We start from the raw sequence: 22,688 nt of genomic DNA, 5'->3' as shown, positions 1-22,688 counted from the left end.
AGCCAAATAACAAATTTTTGCAGTCTTATGATTTAAGTACTCAGATTTTCAGCTTTATTGAGCAGAGAGCATTTGTTTAAATCAGTGATTTGCAGCCATTTCCATCCTGACATCATCCAGAATAGCTGGTAAGTCAAGCTTTACTTAACTAGATTTGAACTGCTTAAAAAAATTTTTTTTTTCTGTCATACTGCATGGCTTGTGGGATCTTCGTTCCTTGACCAGGAATTGAGCCCACACCTCCTTCAGTGAGAGTGCAGAATCCTGACTGCTGGACCACCAGAGAATTCTCTGAATTAATATTTTTAGGTAAAAAACAAGGATCTCCAAATTTTGTTACAATAAGATGTATCATTTATTCCCAGAAATTTAGAATAAATAAAGCTGATTCCCGACTTTAATTTTTACAGAGTATAGCAAAGTGCTCCCTGGAACCACTGAAGAAAGAATCATTTCTTTCTTTTCTCCTGTTGGTTGAAGGAAGATCAATTCTCCTATTCCCCTATAGATACTACTAGAATACTTCTCTTACATTTCAGCCACTCCAGTTGATGTTTGCTGTATTCAGATACCTTAGATCATTAGAGAAAGCAATAGGATTCGAGCAGTAGAAGCAGTGGATTAAGCCACTGTAACATTGTAAAACGTATTTATTGGGTCCCCCATCTAGAACCTCAGTCATCACTGGGTATGTGTAGCAATGGTCAGTGATTACAGCCTCTCAAATTCGCAGTATGTCTTGCCTAACATCTCCATCTGAACTGCCTCTCAAGTACATTATCCAGCCCTCAATCTGCGTCTCTTTCCCCTTAGACTCTTAAATGGTACAAAGGCATCAGGTCTTTCTCATTAAATATAGTCCAGTAGCCCCCAGGAATGTCCCTATTCCACAGATAATGACTGGAAAATACCCCATAAGCAGCTTTTCACTTTCCTATTTCCAGGAACTCTCCTTTCAGGAAGTCGTTCAATTTTGTTGTCCTCACGACTGGTTGGTCTGGCTTCTTATCCGAGGTAAAGTTCCACATGGAACTTTTTGATACTCAGTTTTACAGAGAGTAACTGATGAGACATAAAATGTTAGAAGACTATTTTCTTTAAATTTATTTATTTTTATTTTTATTTTTTTTTGCAAAAAAATTTATTTATTTTTAATTGAATTTATAGAATCATGTTGGTTTCTGCCAAACATCAACATGAATCAGCCACAGGTATATTATGTCCCCTCTCTCTTCAACCTTCTTCCCACCTCCCTAGAAGACAGTTTTAAATTTAGTGCCCTCCCCAAACACACAGAGAAATGTCAGTAAATCTTATATATTATCTCATTTCTTGATCAAATGGCAATTAAAAAGCATTCTTTTATTTTTTGTATTTTTAAAATTTTTATACAATGTTTAAGTTACTTTCCATTTATAGTTATCACAAAATGTTGACTATATTCCTCATGTTGTATAACACATCCTTGAGCCTATTTTATACCCAGCAGTTTGTACCTCTTAATCCCCTACACCTATACTGGTCCTCTCCCGCTTCTCCACTGGAAACCACCAATTTGTTCTCTATTTATGTGAGTCTGCTTCTTTCATTGTTATAATTTATGTATTCTAGCTTGTTGTATTTTTAAAATCTCACATATCACTGGTATCATACAATATTTATCTTTTTTTATATGTCTTATTTCACTTAACATAATGCCCAAGTCCATCCATGTTGCTGCAAGTGACAAATTTTCATTCTTCTTTATGGTTAAGTAATATTCCACTGTGTGTAAATACCATGTCTTCTTCATCTATTTATCTTTATCCAGGTGTTGATGGACACTCTGGTTATTTCTGTATCTTGGCATTTATAGATAATAATATTGTGAATGTTGGGGTGTGTGTATCTTTTCAAATTAACATTTTGTTTTTTTTTTTCTTTAATGTATACCCAGGAGTGGAATTGCTGAATCATTTGGTTGTTGTATTTCTAGTGTTTTGAAGAACTTCCATACTATTTTCCACAGTGGAGGCATCAATTTATATTCCCACCAATAGTGCATGAGGGTTCCCTTTAAACAGAAACTACTTTGAAAGTTGAAATATTTTAAACTCAGCAAATTAGGGATCAAAACATACCAGAAACTACCAGAAGTGTTCAAGCATAGAACAAAGTCTAAAAAGACCCATTCTCAGTGATGATCTCCGGGTATCTAGACAATAAGTAATTTTTAATTTTTCTTATATTCTTTCTTATATTCCTATATTCCTTATTTCAAAGATCTATTCAGTGTCTCCTGCATCTTTTGAAGTCATCAAGAATAACTTGGGTAATTCATAAATTAGCAGTGGGCTTTGCTTGCATGTTTATGTTTAAGCCATGGAGTCACAGGAGATAAAGATTCCTGATGGGAAGAGCTGCTGAGCCAAGTTGGCTGAATACCTGGGAGGTTGAAGTTGTTATAAATTCCCACTAATCCAAGAGCATGTTCACATTCAAACTACAACAGAGAAAACCTGGTCCCCAGCTGAGACTGAGCACTGACAATCCCTCTGGTTAATTTATGTCGGAAAATTCCAATATGTATGTTGTGATACAGACCCTGCTGTCTCGCTGACCCGGGTTCAGATTGTGGCTCCTCCATTCCTGATCGTGTGAACTTGAGCATGTTCTTCAAGTTCTCCTCTTATCCATCTGAGAACATGGGACCAAAAACTGCCTGCTCTGTGGAAATTTTGTGTGGCTGTAGTGAAAAGGCAAATAAAAAGTACTTGATCTAGTATAGGGATGTGCTTGCTGTTGTTCAGTTGCTAAGTTGTGTCCATGAATGTGACCCCACGGACTGCAGCACTCCAGGCTCCCCTACCCTTCACTCTCTCCCAGAGTTTGTCAAACTCATGTCCATTGAATCAGTGATGCCATTCAACCATCCCTTCTTCTGCTGCCCCCTTCTCCTTTTGCCTTTATGTGTCTATAGACTTCAACAAAGCTAGCACTTTTATTCACAGATTAGTATTCATGATTTTATCCTTGCTGCTGCTGCTGCTGCTGCTGCTGCTAAGTCGCTTCAGTCATGTCCGACTCTGTGCGACCCCATAGACGGCAGCCCACCAGGCTCCCCCATCCCTGGGATTCTCCAGGCAAGAACACTGGAGTGGGTTGCCATTGCCTTCTCCAATGCATGAAAGTGAAAAGTGAAAGTGAAGCTGCTCAGTCGTGCCGACTCTTAGTGACCCCATGGACTGCAGCCTTCCAGGCTCCTCCGTCCATGGGATTTTCCAGGCAAGAGTACTGGAGTGGGTTGCCATTGCCTTCTCCTTACCTACATCCGTATACTATAGGCTGTTGTACAGTATTTTTAAATACCTTTAATATTATTATAAAATATCATATTGTTTGTAAATTACCAACCACTAGCCTCTGATGATTATGTCATAAGATTTGCTGCTAACTCTCCTCATTGCTTTCTTTTTTAAGATATCTTTTAATGTGGACCATTTTTAAAATATTTATTTTTATTTGTTTATTTATTTGTCTGTGCCGCATCTTAGTTACAGCATGTGGGATCTAGTTCCCTGACCAGGGATCGAACCCAGGCCCCCATATTGGGAGTGTGGACTTTTAGCCACTGGATCAACAAGAAAGTCCTTGGACCATTTTAATATCTTTACTGAATTTGTTACAATACTGTTTCTGTCTTATGTTTTGGTTTTTTGGCCCTGAGTCATGCACCCCAGCTGGGAATCTAACCTGCACCCTCTGCATTGGAAAAGGAAGTCTTAACCACTGGACGACCAAGGAAGTCCCTCATTTCTTTTCAACCCCAGGTGGTGTTTGCAAGTAATACAGATAATCATTATCACTGCAGCATTTACAATATATTCTATAAATGTTTTATATACATACTATCACTTTCCCTCTCTTTCAAAAAAAACTTTTTGAGGAAGATATTGTTATCATTTTCATTCTCCAGACAGAGGTGGTGGTTGTTCAGCTCAGGTCTTTCCAGTGAGAGCCGGATCTTGCAAGGTTACCAGTCAGCTCTAAGGATGAGCATGGCTCATGACTGTTCTTCCAGCTCCCCTGATATCCCAGACCCTCCACCTTGACAACTTAAAATGTCATTCCATCTAAAGCTGAAACCAAGGTGGAGAGCTCTGACTACAGGGAGCAGTGCCTGGGGTTCAGACAGCAGTCTGCTAAATTATAACATCTTTTATTTTTATGGTGAATTAAACTCTCAAGTCGTTGCGCCTATATTTTCCTAACAACTCTGTGAGATTGCAAAATTGGTCGTGCAGATGAGGAGACCTGAGGGTCAGGGATGTTAAGAAATTTGCCCAAGGTCACTTAGTAGATTTAGAAGCAGAGCCTGGGCTCTGGGCTCCCAGAACCAAGTTGGCCACGTGATCCTCTGAGGACCACACAGCCACGGGGAAACCACAGGGATGGTGCAGAGATGGGTGGACGCCTGGCTTTTTCAAAGCCAGTCAGTCTCAACAAAATAAATGGTCCTTCTGCTTAGAGCTGTTTTAGCACGAAGCAGCCATCTCCTCTGGCTTCAAGACAGAAAGGACTGAATTAGGAGAGGTGGAATTCAGCAAGTTCTACTGAGAGAACTGAATAGGCATAGAAACAAAGGAGCCTTTGGCTTCGGTAAAGCACCACCCTCTGCAGAAATTTCTGGTCTTAGCACATAGACTAGAACCCAGCACCACAGAACGTCCCAGAGACAGGAAATGTTCCAGCTAGAATACTGGAGTGGGTTGCCATTTCCTCCCCCAGGGTATCTTCCCAATCCAGGGATCGAACCTGCCTCTCTTACATCTCCTGCATTGGCAGGCATCTTCTTTAACCACTTGTGCCACCAAGGAAGGAAATGGCAACCCACTCCAGTGTTCTTGCCTGGAGAATCCCAGGGACGGGGGAGCCTGGTGGGCTGCCATCTCTGGGGTCACACAGAGTCGGACACAACTGAAGCGACTTAGCAGTAGCAGCCACCAGGGAAGTCCTGAAATATTATTTTTGATTGTTTCAAAACCTTGTTAAAAAAAAAAAAGCAGGGCCAAGATTATTTTCTAACGTGTAAAAAAATTGTAATATACCTACACTTTCTATTTTCCCTGTATCTCACAATGTGTCCCATGACAGGTGGGCACTGGCAGGCGGAAATGGGAGTTTCTTTCCTCCAGAATCCCCCCACCCCCAGCATCAGCTTTCAAGGAAAGCAGGTCAAACAGCAGGTGCTGGTCCGCACAGGCCCCTCCCGCCTCCCCGGGCGTGAGCGCGCTGTCCGCCTAATTCACTTGTGGCTGGAGGCCACGGAACACATAAACAGGCAGGGAAAGCCTCTGGGAGGAATCTTGATGCCCAAATGGAGCCATTTGTCTTCTGAAATGATTGTTTGAAATTGTTTATGTCAGTTGCTGAGTTGCTGTTCTGCGCTCCAGGGACCTGTTTGCGATGGAGGAAAAAATTTCCCCACGGCTGAGCGGGCAGGGCTCAGTGGGCAGTTCTGATGACAGCGTGGCCCGAGGCTGGCTGGTCCTCCCCACACAGGGAGGACTTTGGGGACACGCACCACAGTCCGTTAGAGCACCTCAAGAATGATCGCGTGCTCACTGCTTACTGGGTACGGCTATTAGCACATCATATAGCATATATGTTATACTAACTGACTCCTCACAACAGTCCTAGGGGGTGGTATGTTGGCCCCCTGTCTGTTCCCCCACATTCACGGATGGAGAAATTGGAGCACCCAGCCCCAAAGGACATCTCATAAAACTCCACGAGTAGTAAATGGAAAAGCTGGGACTTGAACGCACCCACCCCTGGCTTCAGAGCCCACGTCTGTGACTCCTGCCCTGTACTGCTCTTCACAGGCATCTAGACTGGCCAGAGCCGGCTTCCTCATCCCATCCCCTCTGCCAGAGAGCAGGTGAAGAGCGCCTTCTGTCCCCTTGTTGACGTCGTCAGCCCCACGGGACGTCCACTCGAGGCCCGCGTTCCTCCTGTCTCTAGTGTCTTGAAATATTGTAACATAAAGCCTTCGGCTCACAGACCTGGCAGCTGGCTGCATGAGAGAGAATTCCTTTTGAGGCCTGAATTAGTCTTCTTCAAATGTTTTGACAAACTGAGAGCATGGTGCTTAGGGAAAGGGTCGCTTTGCAGTGTTTGTGTGAGCAGACGTCGTTCTCAAACAACTCGACTCTGTGCGTGAGGCTTAATCATTGAAACAACTGTGTGGTCAGCCCGAGCTGGGGCTCTTGGCATGTGAACATGCCCATGGTTTTCTGCCCGACATGTGTCCAGCGCTGGAAGCTGACCTGAATTCGTGTGTCTCCTTCGTGTGTCTCGAAGGAAGTAGAGTCAGGACATCTTGTGAAGTGAAGAAAGAACTGTGGTGCCTGGCCCCAGCCTCTTTCCCATGCTCATCCGTGAGGACCACTCAGGCCAGTCCAGCAGCCCCCAGGCTCCCCTTCTCCGTCTGACCACAAAGGGTTACTTCCGTCACCCGATGGTCATTTTCTCCTCCTCTTTCTGGGTGTCCCCAGACATGGGTGGGTGGACGGTCCACTTCTGTCCTTCTTGGTCACTGTGACCCCTTGGCTGCATGTCAGTGCACAGGGTAACAGTGGCCAAGGGAACAGTTATTGTTGGTACCTGGACTCTGAAGGTGAGGAGCAGGGTATGCTCAGATGTCAACAGGACACACGAAAATAATCCATGGCTTTCAGCCTTCTTTGAAAAACACAGCCAGGATTGGGGCAAGAGCAGTCTAGACAACCTGGCCTAAAAAGCCACCTTCTCTCAGCTCTCATCGGCTTGTGTCCTCTGTACCAGGTGGGCTGATGCCTGTGTACCCAAACTGAGACAACATCAGACCCACGAGTGATGCAGGCTGCTCCTGGGAGGGCGGTTTGTCCCAGAGTTGGAAAATACCAGGTCAGTCAGTTCAGTCGCTCACTGGTGTCCAACTCTTTGCAGCCCCATGAACTGCAGCACGCCAGGCTTTCCTGTCCATCACCAACTGCCAGAGCTTACTCAAACTCATGTTGGTCGAGTCAGTGATGTCATCCAACCATCTCGTCCTCTGTTGTCCCCCTGTCCTCCTGCCTTCAATCTTTCCTAGCATCAGGGTCTTTTCCAATGAGTCAGCTCTTCGCATCAGGTGGCCAAAGTATTAGAGCTTCAACTTCAGCATTAGTCCTTCCAATAAATATTCAGGACTGATTTCCTTTAGGATGGACTGGTTGGATCTCCTTGCAGTCCAAGGGACTCTCAAGAGTCTTCTCCAACATGACAGTTCAAAAGCATCAAGTCTTCGGTGTTCAGCTTTCTTTACAGTCCAACTGTCACATCCATACATGATTACTGTAAAACCATAGCCTTGACTAGACAGACCTTTGTTGGCAAAATAATGTCTCTGCTTTTTAATATGCTGTCTAGGTTGGTCATAACTTTTCTTCCAAGGAGCAAGCGTCTCTTAATTTTATGGCTGCAGTCACCATCTTCAGTGGTTTTTCAGCTCAAAAAAAATTTTTTTGTCACTGTTTCCATTGTTTTCCCATCTATTTGCCATGGAGTGGCAGGTAGAGGAAAGGATTCTGTGGCAGGCCACCCTTTGGACAAGAAGAGAGCAGTTATTTCAACAGTCTGTGTCCAACAGTATCAGCTTCCAGCCCTGAACATCACTGAAACTTCCAGGGGTGGTCCTGCTTGTTACTTTCTTTCCTTTTTTTAAACATCTTATTTTTTTAATTAAATATTTATTTATTTGACTGAGCCAGGTCTTAGTTGTAGTATGTGGGAATCTTTAGTTGCAGTATGCTAATTCTTAATTGAGGCATGTGGTATCTAGTTCCCTGCCCAGGGATCAAACCTGGGCTCCCTGCATTGGGAGCCTGGAATCTTAGCCACTGGACCACCAGAGAAGTCCCTTGCTTGTTACCTTTCACAAAACCCTCCACTGGCCTGTGTCCTTGAAGACAGTGATGTCAAAGTCAGGGGTTGTACCTGAAGGTCGATTCAGCTAAACCCAGGGTGGGGTTGTTTTTTACTTGCTGAGTCATGTCTGACTCGTTTCAACCCCATGGACTGTAGCCCCCCAGGCTCCTCTGTCCATGGGATTTCCCAGGCAAGAATACTGGAGTGGGAAGCCATTTCCCCTCCAGCAGATCTTCCCGACCCAGGGATCGAACTCATGTCCCATGCATTGTGGGTGGATTCTTTACTGCTGAGCCACCCAGGAAGCCCAAAACCCAGGGTGGAGGTCAACAAAAGAAGTTCAAGGCCTACGTTATGGACAGATATGACTGTCCCTTCTGAGGGGAGAACCTTCAGCTGGCTGATGCTCTGCTCTGTCTAGGGCTTGTGGTGCTTACCTGGCCCCACAGAGGGAAGATGCAGCGTTAACAACCACTCAGAGACGTTTCCTGCAACATGCCTATCCCGGCTTCCAGGGTCTGCCAATGTCACACTTTGCAGTATATGTTTTGGCCACCTTTACAAACCCTGGGTCCATACCTTAGGGATTTTGATTAGTGAACCAGGATTTAAAAATAGGTCTCAGAGCTTTGCTTGCTTGTCCTGGTAACTTTCCACCACCACCGGCTGTCCCTCTTCAATGCTAATCAGTAGGGAGCATCTTGGTTTGCAAACAGTAGAGAATTAAATAGAATTCTTGAACGAGCTTAAACAGAAAAGCTTATAAGCATACGGAGATGTCTCATGGAACTCAGCAACAGGAACGTGATTGATCCATAGAGGAGGATGGGCTGGAATTGGGGACTGGAACACCCTCCAGCCACACTCTCACTGGCTCTTTGCATCCCTGTCAGCCAGGTTCACCATCTGTCCAGTTCATGTGGTTGAAAATGGCCACTCCTCACAGCTCCAAAATAGACATCTGTCTCCCAGTCCTATTTCCAAAATTTCTAGGGAAAATCCCAGCCTGGCTGGGTGAGAGGCCATCCAGTGGGAACATCTTGGCTACACAAAACCCACCTCTGTAGTAGGTCAAAAGAGCATTGCCTGGTAATTCAGTGAAAAACCATTCAGAAGGGAACAGAAGGCAAGTATCACTTGCTTCTCATTTTCTCTTTTATCTTTTACTCTGTCAAAATCTCCCCTTCTCATCAGGGAAGCCAAGTCTTTTGGAAACGGAAATTACCCTTGCTCACACGCAGACACACACACACCCACACACACAGACACAGACACACACACAGACACACACACACAGAGACACACACGCACACACACAAAGTAGGCTGTAGTTTAGTGAAATGGAAAGGTAGCAAATTAAGTGTCATGGGCTTAACAACTCCATTTATTTATTTGTTTAAATTTCCTGGGAGAAAAGACCAGAAAAGTCTCTCTGATTCAAAATGATGTGCTGCTTCCCGTTCACCATATACCCACAATTGTAATTGCTTAACATCTTTTCCCTCCTAGGCTGTAAATTTTTCATAGGCAGAGCCTGTGACTGCTTTATTTGCAGCCAGATCTTTAATATCTAAAGTGGTATTTAGATGTTTAGGAAGAGATCAGTAAATACTGAGTGGATAAAATGAAAGATTGAACAATGTTAACCCTCTCACCTTACTGCCAATGAAAGCCTTGCCTCAGAGGCCCCTGACAGACTTACCAATTTTGCCACCAATAATTACAGTCACCGTGCTTTAGTGTGGGTCATTTTATTTTTATCTTTTTTTTGCAAAAGACTGGGGAAAGAAATTGTCATGTAAATTTGATTCAACTGTCTCTGTCTCTCCGTCTTTGATTTATTATCAAGACACAGTGATTCCTCTTTTCCATATGTTTCTCAAATTTCACCTCTTCTCTCTGCTCTCACCACGTCCAAGTGAACTTTCTTACTTTGCTAATGGATCCTGATAAGGGTCTTCACACCAGCCCTGTCTCCCCCATTTATGTTATCACAAGATTATTTGTCCTAAAATCTCAATGTTACCATATAACTCTGCTGCTCAAAAAAATACCTTCTAGAAGTATGATATGACATCCCTCATAGGTAGAATCTAAAAAGAAATGATACAAATGAACTTAACTTACAAAACAGAAAGAGACTCACAGACTTACGGTTGCCTAGGTGGGGAGGGGAAGGAATAGCTAGGGGGTTTGGAAAGGTCATGTATACACTGCTCCATTTAAAATGAAAAATCAACAAAGTGCTACTGTATAGCACATGGGACTTTACTTAGTGTTATGTTAGCCTGGATGGGAGGAGGGTTTGGGGAAGAATGGATACGTGTACAGACATGGCTGAGACCCTTAGCTGTTCACCTGGAACTACCACACCATTGTTGATCAGCTGTGCCCTAATACAAAAAAGTTTAAAATTTAAACTCTTAAAAAAGTTAAAAATTTGAAAAAATAACCTCCTACCTTTCTACAGGATAATGTCTGAGCAGTACAGCCTAGAATTCAAGGCCCTCTGTCCATGAACCCCACTTCCTTTTCCAGTCCCATCTCTTCCCACCCTACAGTAGGATCCCTCTCCTGGAACAAGGTGATATTCTGGGGCACACTCCATAGTGGGTGGGGCCCGATGCAGGATTATAATGTGAGGCCCTGTAAATGGTTACAGTTTCAGGTGCTGACAACACAGCATTAGACTAAGCACGGGGCCCTTGGTAGGGTGCTGGTGGCAGGTGATACGCTCACAAAGCTGGCACTGGACAGGAGGTGCCATGTTGATTCCATATTCTAGTTTTTAATGAGTGCTTCTTCCCTTGATCAGCAATTCCCTTTATCAGCCCTCTTTCTAATAAGATTCTCCCTTGAAAAAGTAAAGGTTCTGTTCTTTTATCCTTGGTAGCCTCCTATGAATATGGATGCTTTAATCATGTGTTGCCTAACACTTTATTTCTCTGACTCATGTACGGGTGTCTTTTCTTCCTCACTAGATTATTCACACCTTAAATTACTGTATATCATGGTCAGTGTCTGGAGATGCCTCAGCCTATAGCAAGGAACGACTGAATCCTTTTTGAGAGACTGAGTTGGTAGATTCATGCAAAATTGCGTGATCATCAAATTGGCCTGGGGTCCCTAAAGATTTCTGGAGTCTTTGTAAAAGTGATAGTATTTGGGGTCACGTTTCCTTCTGGAGGCTCATTTCAAGACCCAGCATTTCACATCTGACTTCTTAGAACCATCGGTGAGGGACGGCTTTCTATCTTGCAGCCTTTTTCCTGCAGTTTGAACGTAATGCTTAGAACTATTCCAAGACATGTCGCATCATCTCATGGGGAAAACTCTTGAGATTAGGAAACATCTCAGCAGCTTGAATTTGGAGACATACAAAGAAAGACCCTGGTCAAAGATGAAGCCAAGGGTCATGAAATATTAACACTCCAAGGGACCTCCGGGATCACCAGCTCATCTTTCTTGTTTTAGTAGGAGAGAGCTGAGTTGTGGAGAGGTGAAGTATCTTTGACCAAGGTCACACAGCTATTTCATGGGAAGAGCAGGGCCTGGTCCCCTGAACTCTCGTCTGACTTGCAGAGGACATCCACTGATATATTTCAGCAGACAGAGTTCTGGTGATCTTCTAACTGCAACTCATAAGTATTTTGCCTGTGTGCAAAGTAGGAATTCTGTATAGATGCAGGTTAATTTTTGAATGCAGTTCACTTTGGTTTTCTCTGGGATTCTGGACTTTGACCTCCATTATCCAATATTCAAATGATTAAAAGAAATTGTATTTAGACAGAGGGCATGTTGCATATGCAGGACTTGAAGAAAGTATAGAGCAACGAGAGTAAAAGCAGCGCTATAGGTCTGATGGAAAGATGGCTGTCAGGGTTACCAAGGGATGCTGATTGCTAAGTAGGGTTCAGAGGATTCTACTGGGAGCCAAGAGCCCACTGTAAGAAGGTGATGCAGAAACAGAGCAACAGCCCACCACCATCTGCTGGTGAGAAAGGCTTCCCTCTGCTGCTGTTGCTAAGGAACCTGGGTGTGGTCCTCTGAATCTGAAGCTTTCCTGCATCTCGTGAGGCTTTATACCCCTGCAAGGAGGTTCAATGGAGAAGGAAATGGCAACCCACTCCAGTATTCTTGCCTGGAGAATCCCATGGACAGAGGAGCCTGGTGGGCTACAGTCCATGGGGTCGCAAAGGGTCAGACACGACTGAAGCTACTGAGCACATAAGGACATTCAAAGGACGGAGAAGGGCTGGAGAAACAGGGTTCTGCTGAGGCGAAGGTGGCATCGTAATCCACCCCTCAGCCCTCACTCCGTGGATAAAATCAACCCATCTGTTCCTGAGCAATGTCTCCTTGGCGGGTTGAGACTTTTTCAGATCAAAATCACGAAAGTAACATATTTAAGTTGGAAGAGATTTAGAGACGATCCAATCCAATGATTTTTCAAACTCTGATTCATAGAACTCTGACATTTCACAAGAGATTCTGCTTTTATTGTGCACCCTGGTCCTGGGTATTGTTTTGTTTTTGCTTTTCCTTCCATGTAGGATTTCAGCTTGGGGGAAAAAAAAGTTTTCAGTGATTTTTTTTAAGTTTGAGAACACCTATTGCTGACTTTGTCTGTCCTGTCCTTCATGGGAAGGGAGACTGGGGTCCAGAGAGGACCTCTTTGTGTTATTATTTTGAAATGTTGTTGGAAGAAGACTCTTGGGTTCACTCATCAAAATTAGGGAATTGCTTTCACCTTCTCTGGTAATCATGGCAGTGCCATTGTTGGGCTGGATTTTGTGGAACATTAGAAGAAAGATGATGATGATGAATATATGATTCATCATATATATATTCATATATATATCCATATGAATATATATATTCATATAGATGATGAGTATATGATTGGTTTAGTGAGTACATGTCTTCTGTTTATCATTCACCTTCTTTGAGGTTTTTTTTTTTTTAATTTATTTCTCCTCCCACCCAAAAATGACTTACTAAATGCAAAATAAATAAAAGTTAGGTTATGATGTTTGTTATGTTTAAATACAAATTAATTTAAAAATTGGGGAAAAAATCTTGTTAGTCCATGCATTCTGGTGTTCTTTTAGAAAATATGACCATTCTTAGAGGCTGTAGAGGTGATGGCAAGTTAGCTGCACAGAGACCATGGGTGAGACGAGGCTAAGAAAGATTCACTTAAGAAAAATGGAGAATTTGGTAGGGAAAGAAAAAAAAGTTGAGTGGCGGAAGGGTGGAACAGAAAATCAATCAAATACCAATAATATGATAGTCTTAGGAAGCCATTGTTTCCATGGCAGCATGGGAGGAAGTGGTGGGTAAGGATAAAGATGATGCTCTTTGTAATAATTTTTTTAGATGGACCAAATAAAACTTTAATGCACAGATCCCAGCAATTTCTTTGGGATTCTTTGTGTGATACAACTGCATGGGCTCATGTCACATTCTAGACAGAAAGTAATAAACAAGAATTCACAATTGCCAAAGAGCTGGGAAACACTAAGACACTGGGCCCATCTCTTGCTTCCTTTCTGGAGCAGGACCTCATATGCCCCTAATCTGACCCATCTTTTACATTCTGTTAGATACATATGAACTGACAGCCATCACTTGAGTACTCACACAAACACAAACACTCTTCTTACAATAAAAAATTAACCCTCTGTCCTACTCTCTTTCTTCTTTACTTCCTCTTTCTACCTTTAGCCCATCTTTGCTTTCTCTTCTTTTGTCTTCTCCCTTTTCTGATAGAATGAGTAGTTCAGGATTGATTCAGACTCAGACTTCACTAGATTAAGCTTTCCCTACCTGCCATGGCTGAGACGGTAAAGCGTCTGCCTACAATGCGGGAGACTGGGGTTCAATCCCTGGGTCGGGAAGATCTCCTGGAGAAGGAAATTGCACCCCACTCCAGTATTCTTGCTGGGAAAATCCCGTGGATGGCGGAACCTGGTAGGCTGCAGTCCATGGGGTCACAAAGAGTCGGACACGACTGAGCGACTTCACACACACACACACACCTGCCATATGTAAACATGCTTGTGGACACACGGCACTGTCCTGACTTGATGCGTCACCTCTGCTGCTGATAGAAGCTACTGTTTTATTTTTCAATTTTTTTTTAACTATGAAAGCATGAGGACACATTTACAGGAGACTTAGAAAATACAGAACAAGGTTATATATAGTTTCACTATATATTACAATTATTTATAAGTAGACAAAATGAGATTTTCAGGTGGAATTTCAATATCAAGCTCTCAAAAATTAATAGAATGAATATACAGAGAAGTGGAAGGATATGCATGCAGATGCTTGCATAGTACTGTCCAGCTCTTTGTGACCCCATGCACTGTAGCCTGCCAGGCTCCTCTGTCCATGGGATTGTCCAGGCAAGAACACTGGCGTGGGTTGCCATGCCTTCCTCCAGGGGAATCTTCCCAACCCAGGGATCGAACTCACATTTCTGACATCTCCTGCATTGGCAGGTGGATTCTTTACCACTAACACCACGTGGGAAGCCCAGAAGAATATAATAGACCTGAAAAGCCCTGTGAAGAGAAGCTTTTGTGTGTATATATATAGAAATTTTATGAATTTTTGTCTAGCTAAAATATTTATAACATTCTGATTCCACTTGTTTGATTTAGTATGGTCAGAATGCTAGATTTCTGATTTATGTTCATGCAAAACTTTGATACAGTTCCATGTATTTTGGCATCTATTATTACTGCTGAAAGTCTAGAAAATGTATACTTTTAGAAGATAATTTTATTGTTTGGAACTCTGGACCCTTGTAATTACTTAGGAATCATTCTGAAGGCTTGGACTGGGTCATCTACACAAATATTATGCAACTGGAGAGCTGAGGGTTTCCCAAATCAGACTCCCATGCCATACAAAATGTATATTTAAGTCAGGAATAAATCCAGCCTGTAAGCAAACAAAACAAAATATTGAGGTCAGAATGTAAAGAGTAGAAACAGATTCAAGGGTTATATATGTAGTATATAACAAAATTAACATCTAAAATCCATTTGATTAGAAATTATGTTAGAATAATTAGTTAACAATTTGTAAAAATAATGAAAACCTTTTTAAATACTATATACCAAATTTAACTCCAGATGCATTCCAAAGTCAGATACAAAACCCCAAATCTTAAAGATATAAGAACATTTAAATGAATATATAATCTGGACATGAAAAGGATTTTCCAAAGTATACACCAAAGATAGAAATCATAAAAGAGCTTTTAAAAGGATTGCATATAGAAATGTTAAATGCCAAAAACCATTGCACTCAAAACTGAGTGGAAACTAAAACCCAGGGGGAATTCACAACATATGACTGTGTTTAATGTGCTTCAGATAAAAATAGCTCTCCCAAAACCTATAGGAAAATGTAATGCCAATGGAAAACTTTGCAAAGACTGTTATCAAGTCATTCACAAAAGAAAAGATACTAATAATCAACAAATCTATGAAAATGTGTCTGACTTATTAGAAAGTATAATGGATACCAATCAAATTAGTAGGGCTTTTTTCTTCTTTAATAGCATTGATAATAAGGGTGTAGTGAAAGGGAAACCCTCCAATAGTCCCAGTAGGAGTACAAATACATCACTTATGCAGGAAGAAAAATTAAATGTAAAATAAAATGAGATTTGTTTAACAGTTATTGATGCATGACCAGATACTGTGCAGTCATTAAAAATGATGGTGTACATATATACCCCTGACCCCAAAAAATGACAGTATATTACCAATGAAAAAGAAAAGTCACAAAACAGTGTAAAAACGTGGTCTCATTTTTTCACATAGTATATTTGCTTATTTCTATTTCTCAAACCTACTTTTTTTCCTCAGAATTTCCTGGAGTGTTTGTTAAAATATATTTCCAATATACCACAGGACTATTGGACCATAGTCTCCAGGAAAGGTACCAAAGAGATAGTTTTTTTTTTCCCCTAGGTCCCAGGTGACTCTTGGTATAAGATAAATTGGGGAAATCCTTGATCTAAGCTAAGCTAATCTCTTCTTTTGCTTTGTATTAAACTGCAATCCAGAGAGATTCTGGAACCAGTCTAAACTACAGCTTCATAGGAGTGGGGGATGGGGGTGGGAGTTAAAATTATGTGTGCTACATTCCAGATGAGTGATCCCATTTTAGAGCTTCAAGCTTGTTCAGACCAATATTATTAAATCAAATTCCCATCAGCCTCCTTCTATTTTGGTCAGACAGGTAACAGAACTTCTCTTCAGCTCCTCTGCTTCACATTCAGTAACGATCTTCCTTTGTTGATGGCAAATGGAAAGTTTTCCATTTCCACTGTTCCCTAGCAATGTGACATTTTCAAACAGTAGCACAAAACTCTTTAAATAGAAAAGATCCATTTCTACTCTATCGTGACTCAGTAACAGCCCCAGGATTCTTCTCAAACTTTCCTAAAAATGTCATCTTTGGGCTGGACTCAAGAGGAACATTTCAGCCAAGGAGACGCATTTTCCACTCTGTCAGGAATGAGCCAGCATGGAGTTGGAACATAAAGTGTTTTGTAATCCTCAGAAAAGCAATACTTCTCACCAAAACCATGGCAACAACTCTGTGTGATGCCGTCAGAGCCTGGGATCATTCAGGAGCCTCATCCTAACCAGAGACACGGCTGAGCCATTCACCTGTGTTGGTGAGAATGGTACCCTACATGACTGTTGCTATGGAAACACTACGGACAGTGATACTGAGCTGAAGGTCCCTTGTGCTTAGTTACCAAGGAAGCAGTGAAAATGAAACATGCTTCCTGTTTTAGTGGCTTCTGATTCTTCATTTGAAAGGATACCTTCCAATGGAAGAAATACATTAAAACATAGGGTTTAGTGTGGCAGAAGTTACCATTTTATCATCCAAATTGTTTCATTTGAAATTTGTACCCATGAGGCTAAACTTTAGAGTCCAAAGTCTATGCGACAAGAGGAATGTCACTATATCCATCAATTCCTATATTCCCTTCCTCTTCTACCTGAAACTCTTGAGAGACGTGCCCAGCTAGACCTGGTCCTTCCCATCCTGGCTGGCTCTGCTCTGCTGGGCACAGGCCACTGTCGTGTTCTGGTAGCAAGCCAGTGGTGTGTAGACATCTCTAGCTACCATCTTTAAAAAATGTATTTTATTGAGGTATAGTTGATTTATAATATGTTGATTTCTGCTCTCCAGCAAAGTAGACTCAGATATAGATATATCTAATCTTCTTTTTCATAGTTTCCCACAATGGTTTATCACACGATGTTGAATATAGTTCCCTGTGCTCTACAGCAGGACCTTGTTGTTTATCCATTCTTTATATACTACTTTGCATCTACTAAGCCTAAACTCCCAATCCATCCCTTTCCTCATCACCCTTTGGCAACTGTCCTCTGTGTTTGGGAGTCCTACGTGTTTCCCCAACACATAGATGTGCTCATTTGTGTTGTATTTTAGATTCCACATATAAGTGATATCATATGCTATTTGCCTTTATCTGACTTACTTCTCTTAGTGTGATAATCTCTAGGTCCACCCATGTTGCTGCAAATAGCAGTCTTTGGTTCTTTTTCATGGCTTAGTAATATTCCGTTGTGTGTGTATAACACAGATTTATTTATCCATTTATCTGTAGATGGTCATTTAGGTTATCTTCATATCTTGGCTACTGTGAATAGTACTTCTAGCTCCCATTCTTGAGTTGGGAACCCAGTCTCAGTCCCAGCTGCATTCAGAGAACCTATTCCTGGTCTTGCACAATCCTTGACCCTGAAGTTTCTGTATATTCTTTAATAATCTTAAACAGGATAATGCTTCCCTGGCTGGTTAGGGTTCACACTTATAGAATATTACAGGGATGTATCCCATTTGCTTCCAGAGAGGTAGGTTCTTGAGGTGGTGGCAGAACTTGCTACTCACATCCTAAAATTCATTTGAGGGGGCGGGTGGGAAAGCAGGCTAGAGTAGTCAAGACATGTTTATAAAAGAAGGTTGGTATAAGATCCTCACTACCAGGCATGAACATCTATGCTTAAGTCTAGAATAATTCAAATAGTGTAGAACTGGGACAGGAAAAGGCAGACAGATGAGAAAATCAGAATTGAGATCCCAGAACTTCTGAATAAAGAAGCAACTTGATTAGTACAAACATCTGTGTTTGTACCAAGAAAACTTCTGCTGCTGCTGCTAAGTTGCTTCAGTCGTGTCTGACTCTGTGCGACCCCACAGACAGCAGCCCACCAGGCTCGTCTGTCCACGGGATTCTCTAGGCAAGAAAACCGGAGTGGGTTGCCATTTCCTTCTCCACCAAGAAAACTAAGTTGGGCTAATATGAGTCTTGAAGAGAATTTAATATAGTAGAGCTGATATTTTTATGATTAGATAAAAATCACTAATCTCAGTATTGTGTAGAAAAGAACAACATGTACTGAGGATTCCTTCTTGTTCTAAACTTAATATCTTCTCAGATCTACTTATTGGTTCCTAGGCAATTTATGGAAATTTCTAGAATGACATAAATATTGCCTAACTCAACTTGGTCACAGTAATCACCATGCTTTATTTTAACATTCAGGGGACATATCACATTGTTTTTTATTATCTCATTTTGTCCTTAAATATAACATTGTAGTGATTTTAATTTTTTTAATAAAGAAACTTACTTTAAAAAAAAAAAGAAGCAACTTGAGTATAAACACAGGACTCTCAATTCTGATAGCGATGACTAGAAGAATGTAAAAGTAGAGAAAAAAAATTGTTTTGTTTCTGAAAGCTAAAACAGATTGACACCTGAATGCCAGAACCATACGAGAATACGTTGGGATGATGTGGAAAAGATATCAAGAACTCCCTCCCTTTCACCTCCCAAAGAAAACCATATGGCCTCAAATGAAGTGAAGAGAGAGCTTCATGGACACCTGTAGTGTGTAGCTGGTTGGACCTGGAAGCAGGCATTAGGCTTGGACTGGAAAGCAACCCTCTGCTCAGAGTATTTTTAGCTACAGTGGAGCAGTGGAGTGTTGCCAAGGGCTCTGGGGACACAGATGACCACAGCAAGCTGAAAGCGGGGAGGGCAGTAAAGCACAAAGAGACCATCGGGGATGGAGGCCAGGCAGTAGCTAAGGACGGCTGCGTCCAAAGGTGCAGGCCACTGGTGGTACGGTTTTGGCCCAGTGTCAGGACTCTCCCAGGTGCAGCAGGAGGCAGGCGTAGAAAGGGATGTGGTCATTCAATCTCCACCTCTAGCCTTAGAGCTTTGCCAGACCTGGAGAAGAAGCCTCCCAGGGACAAATGCCACTGCCAGGATCATCCTGCCCTTGGCTGTCTGGCTTTTCCCTCTAGGCTTGGAGCGCTGAACTGACAGCCTGCCCACCAGTCCTTCCCTGGAGAGAAGGACTACAGAAACTCCCAGGTGACAAGAGGGGCAACGCCAAGGGCGCTGGGCAACCAACCATGCTTCACTTAGCTAGTGAGAAGAACACAATCTTTACAGTTTACCCAGAGATTTACCATTTCTGATATACTCTAGTCATTCTTGAATACCCTGATTTCCTTCTGATACCATTTCCGTTCAACCTGAAGGATTTCCCTAAGTATTTATTGTAGTCAAGTCTGCTAGCAAACAAATTATCTGATTTTCTCCTTTACCTGAATTATCTTTATTTCACCTTCATTCCTAGAGGATATTCTGTGTTCTGGGTTGATAGTTTTTGTTTGGTTTTCATTTTGTTTTATTTTCTGAACTGTGATTTCTGCTGAGAAGTCTGTGGTTATTTAAATCAATGTTTTCCTTTATGTAATGTTTTGTTTTTCCTGGCTACTTTCAAGATTTTCTCCTTCTCTTTGGTTTTCAGCCATTGGATTATGATGAATCTAAGTGTGGTTTTTCTGTGACTATATCTGGTTTGGGGCTTGTTGGACTTTCTGAATCTGTAAATTTCTGTTTTTCACCAAATTTGGGGAGTTGTGGCAATTATTTATTTTTCTGCTCTCTTTCTGGGGCTCTAGTGAGCCGATTATTATACATACATCAGGTAGATCTAATGATCTAATTGATGCCTTTGAACTGTGGTGTTGGAGAAGACTCTTGAGAGTCCCTTGGACTGCAAGGAGATCAAATCAGTCAATCTTAAAGGAAATCAATCCTGAATATTCATCAGAAGGACTGATGCTGAAGCTGAAGCTCCAGTACTTTGCCACCTGATGTAAGGAGCTGACTCATTAGAAAAGACCCTGATGCTGGGAAAGATTGAAAGCAGGAGAAGAAGGAGATGACAGAAGATGAGATGGTTGCATGGCATCACTGACTCAAAGGATGTGAGTTTGAGCAAGCTCTGGCAGTTGATGATGGACAGGGAACCCTGGCATGCTGCAGTCCATTTGGTCTCAGAGAGTCGGACACAACTGAGCAACTGAACTGAACTGAACTAAACTGAATGAGCTGATGTTGTTAACAGACTTTTTGATACTGGGGCGCAGGAACCTGAGGGTCTGACCACTTTTTTAATCATTTTATCTCTCTTCTTCAGTTTGCTCTGTGTTCAAGTGTACTGACTTGATACTCATTCTTTTTTTAGGCCTTTTGGTGAATTTTTTTTACTTCAGATATTCTACTATAAATCTTATATTTCCATTTGATTCTGTTTTGTGTGTTCAGTCCTAAGATGGAGTCACATGAGACTGTTTAGCGAAGCACAGTCTAGCCTCCAAAAAGAATTGATAGCAATTCAGCAACATTGGTCTCTCCCACGAAGGTTGGCGAGAAGCCAGTTCAAAACCCATAGCAACACCTTTAAAAATTACTCGTCTTCATTACTCTTTCAGAATATCTTGGGTTTTTTTATGTTTATTTATTTATATATTTTTGTGCTGGGTCTTCCTTATCACATGGGCTTTTTCTCTGGTTGTGGCAAGCGGGGACTACTATTCCTTGTGGTGTGCAGGCTCCTAATCGCAGTGGCTTCTCTTGTTGTGGAGCACGGGCTCTAGGGCTCAGTAGCTGCAACTCCCAGGCTCTACAGCACAGGTTCAATAACTGTGGCCCAGGCTTAGTTGCTCCATAGCATATGGGATCTTAGCAGATCAGAGATCGAACCCGTGTCTCCTGCATTGGCAGGTGGGTTCTTTACCACTGAGCCACCAGAGAAGCTCGTCTCAGTATATCTTATGACTGCATTTGCTCTGAAGCCTCACTGTGGAATAGTGAATGAACTTGAAAGACAGCTGTATAGCCCTTTCATTTTTCTTCTCTCCATTCTAATTTTCTCTTCATAAAAGCAATGCTTGTTCTCTCGTTTCATTATAAGGTGATCAAACCAGTTCCTCTCTTTGAAAATTTCTGCTCTTTCTATTCTCATCCTGAGCAGCTTAAACCCAGGAATCAAGACCGCAAACTCTGAATCTCCTTGAGAAAATGTATACGTCCAAAGATAGATTCTTTTAGGGGGTTAAGTGAGAAGGAAATCATAAATATTACACTCATAGTATATATCATATATGTAACTTACTTACATATATAAATATATGTGATATATATGTAATCTACTTGTGCTACAGATAGTAACAGAAAGTTCCATAATTTACAGTTTGTACAATTTATAGTGTTTTGCATTTTCTAACCAAAGCATGACTCCATTGGCCCTTCTCTGAATTTCCAGGTGAATTCCAGACGCTCATGATAGTACCATTATTATTTTAATATTTATTTCATTCATTTATTTGGCTGTGCCAGGTCTTAGTTGTGGCACACAGGATCTTCCAGCTTTGTTGTGGCATATGAACTCTTAGTTGCAGCCTGAGGGATCTAGTTCCCTGAGCAGGGATCAAACCTGGGCCACCAGCATTGGAAGTATGGAGTCTTAGCCACTGGGCTTCCAGGGAAGTCCCAATACTACCATTTATTGATGACTTATGGTACCAGGCACTCTGCTAAGCAACCTGCATACATGTTTTAATCAAAGTATAGCAATCCCACAGGGCATGGTTCCCATTTACAAATGAAAAAGCTGAGGGTCAAAGAGGTTGAACAGCTTGCCCAGAGTTATCCACCCAGGAAGGGCAATCCCAGGTGGGATTTGAACCCAGGTGACACTTCTGAGACCAAACTTTCTTTATTCTGTCTCCTGTTTTGAACTCGTTGCAGCATTTGATGGTATTCATCTCCCAGGTAGCATAGCAGGGGGAGACAGAGTGTGACACTGAAAATAACGTTCACTTCAAAGAGGAGACTGGACTTCTAGTCTCCGGTGGTCACTCACTTGCTGGAAAACCCTGCAACCCCTCAGCTTCTCTCATCCTTTCTTGTCCATGTCTACAACAAAATGCAAGTGTCCTTCTCACACTTCAGACTTTCAGAACTGTTCTAGAAATAATATGAGAAGAGTGATCAGGCAAAAAAAGATATGGGGCAAATAGAAGTGATCGCAATCAGTCTTAGCCTAGCTCACATACTAACACTTCCTTTTCTAAGTTTTACAGTTACGACTCCAACAGAGAAGGACCCAAGAACAACTGGCTAACCAAGGCATCGTACCACGTGAGTAGCTCTGTTTCTTATGGACTGGTCTATATGGGGGTGGCAGGGGGGCGTGCAATTTGGGAGCTGGAAAGCACCTCCGAGGTCATAATCCAATTTCATGGATCAGTCTCCCCAGATCCTCACGGACTCTGGGTCAGCAGAAATCCCAGACCTTAGAGGCTTTGTCCCAAATGCTACTCAC

General features: G+C 42.1%; 1 protein-coding gene across 2 annotated transcripts in view; it reads left to right on the top strand.

The window, feature by feature from the left end:
- Nucleotides 1-22,688, top strand: part of MYOCD (myocardin) — an 89,591-nt gene that overhangs the window by 8,677 nt on the left and 58,226 nt on the right. For both annotated transcript variants that reach the window (XM_055576481.1, XM_055576482.1), the window contains exon 2: nt 22,439-22,504. The gene's annotated coding sequence lies outside the window, so the exon portion shown is untranslated. The remainder of the gene's footprint in view (nt 1-22,438; nt 22,505-22,688) is intronic.

The sequence above is a fragment of the Bubalus kerabau genome, chromosome 4 (assembly GCF_029407905.1).
Source record: "Bubalus kerabau isolate K-KA32 ecotype Philippines breed swamp buffalo chromosome 4, PCC_UOA_SB_1v2, whole genome shotgun sequence".
Taxonomy (NCBI): domain Eukaryota; kingdom Metazoa; phylum Chordata; class Mammalia; order Artiodactyla; family Bovidae; genus Bubalus; species Bubalus kerabau.
Note: the sequence above shows the minus strand (reverse complement) of the source record. Positions and strands in the feature narration are given on the sequence as shown.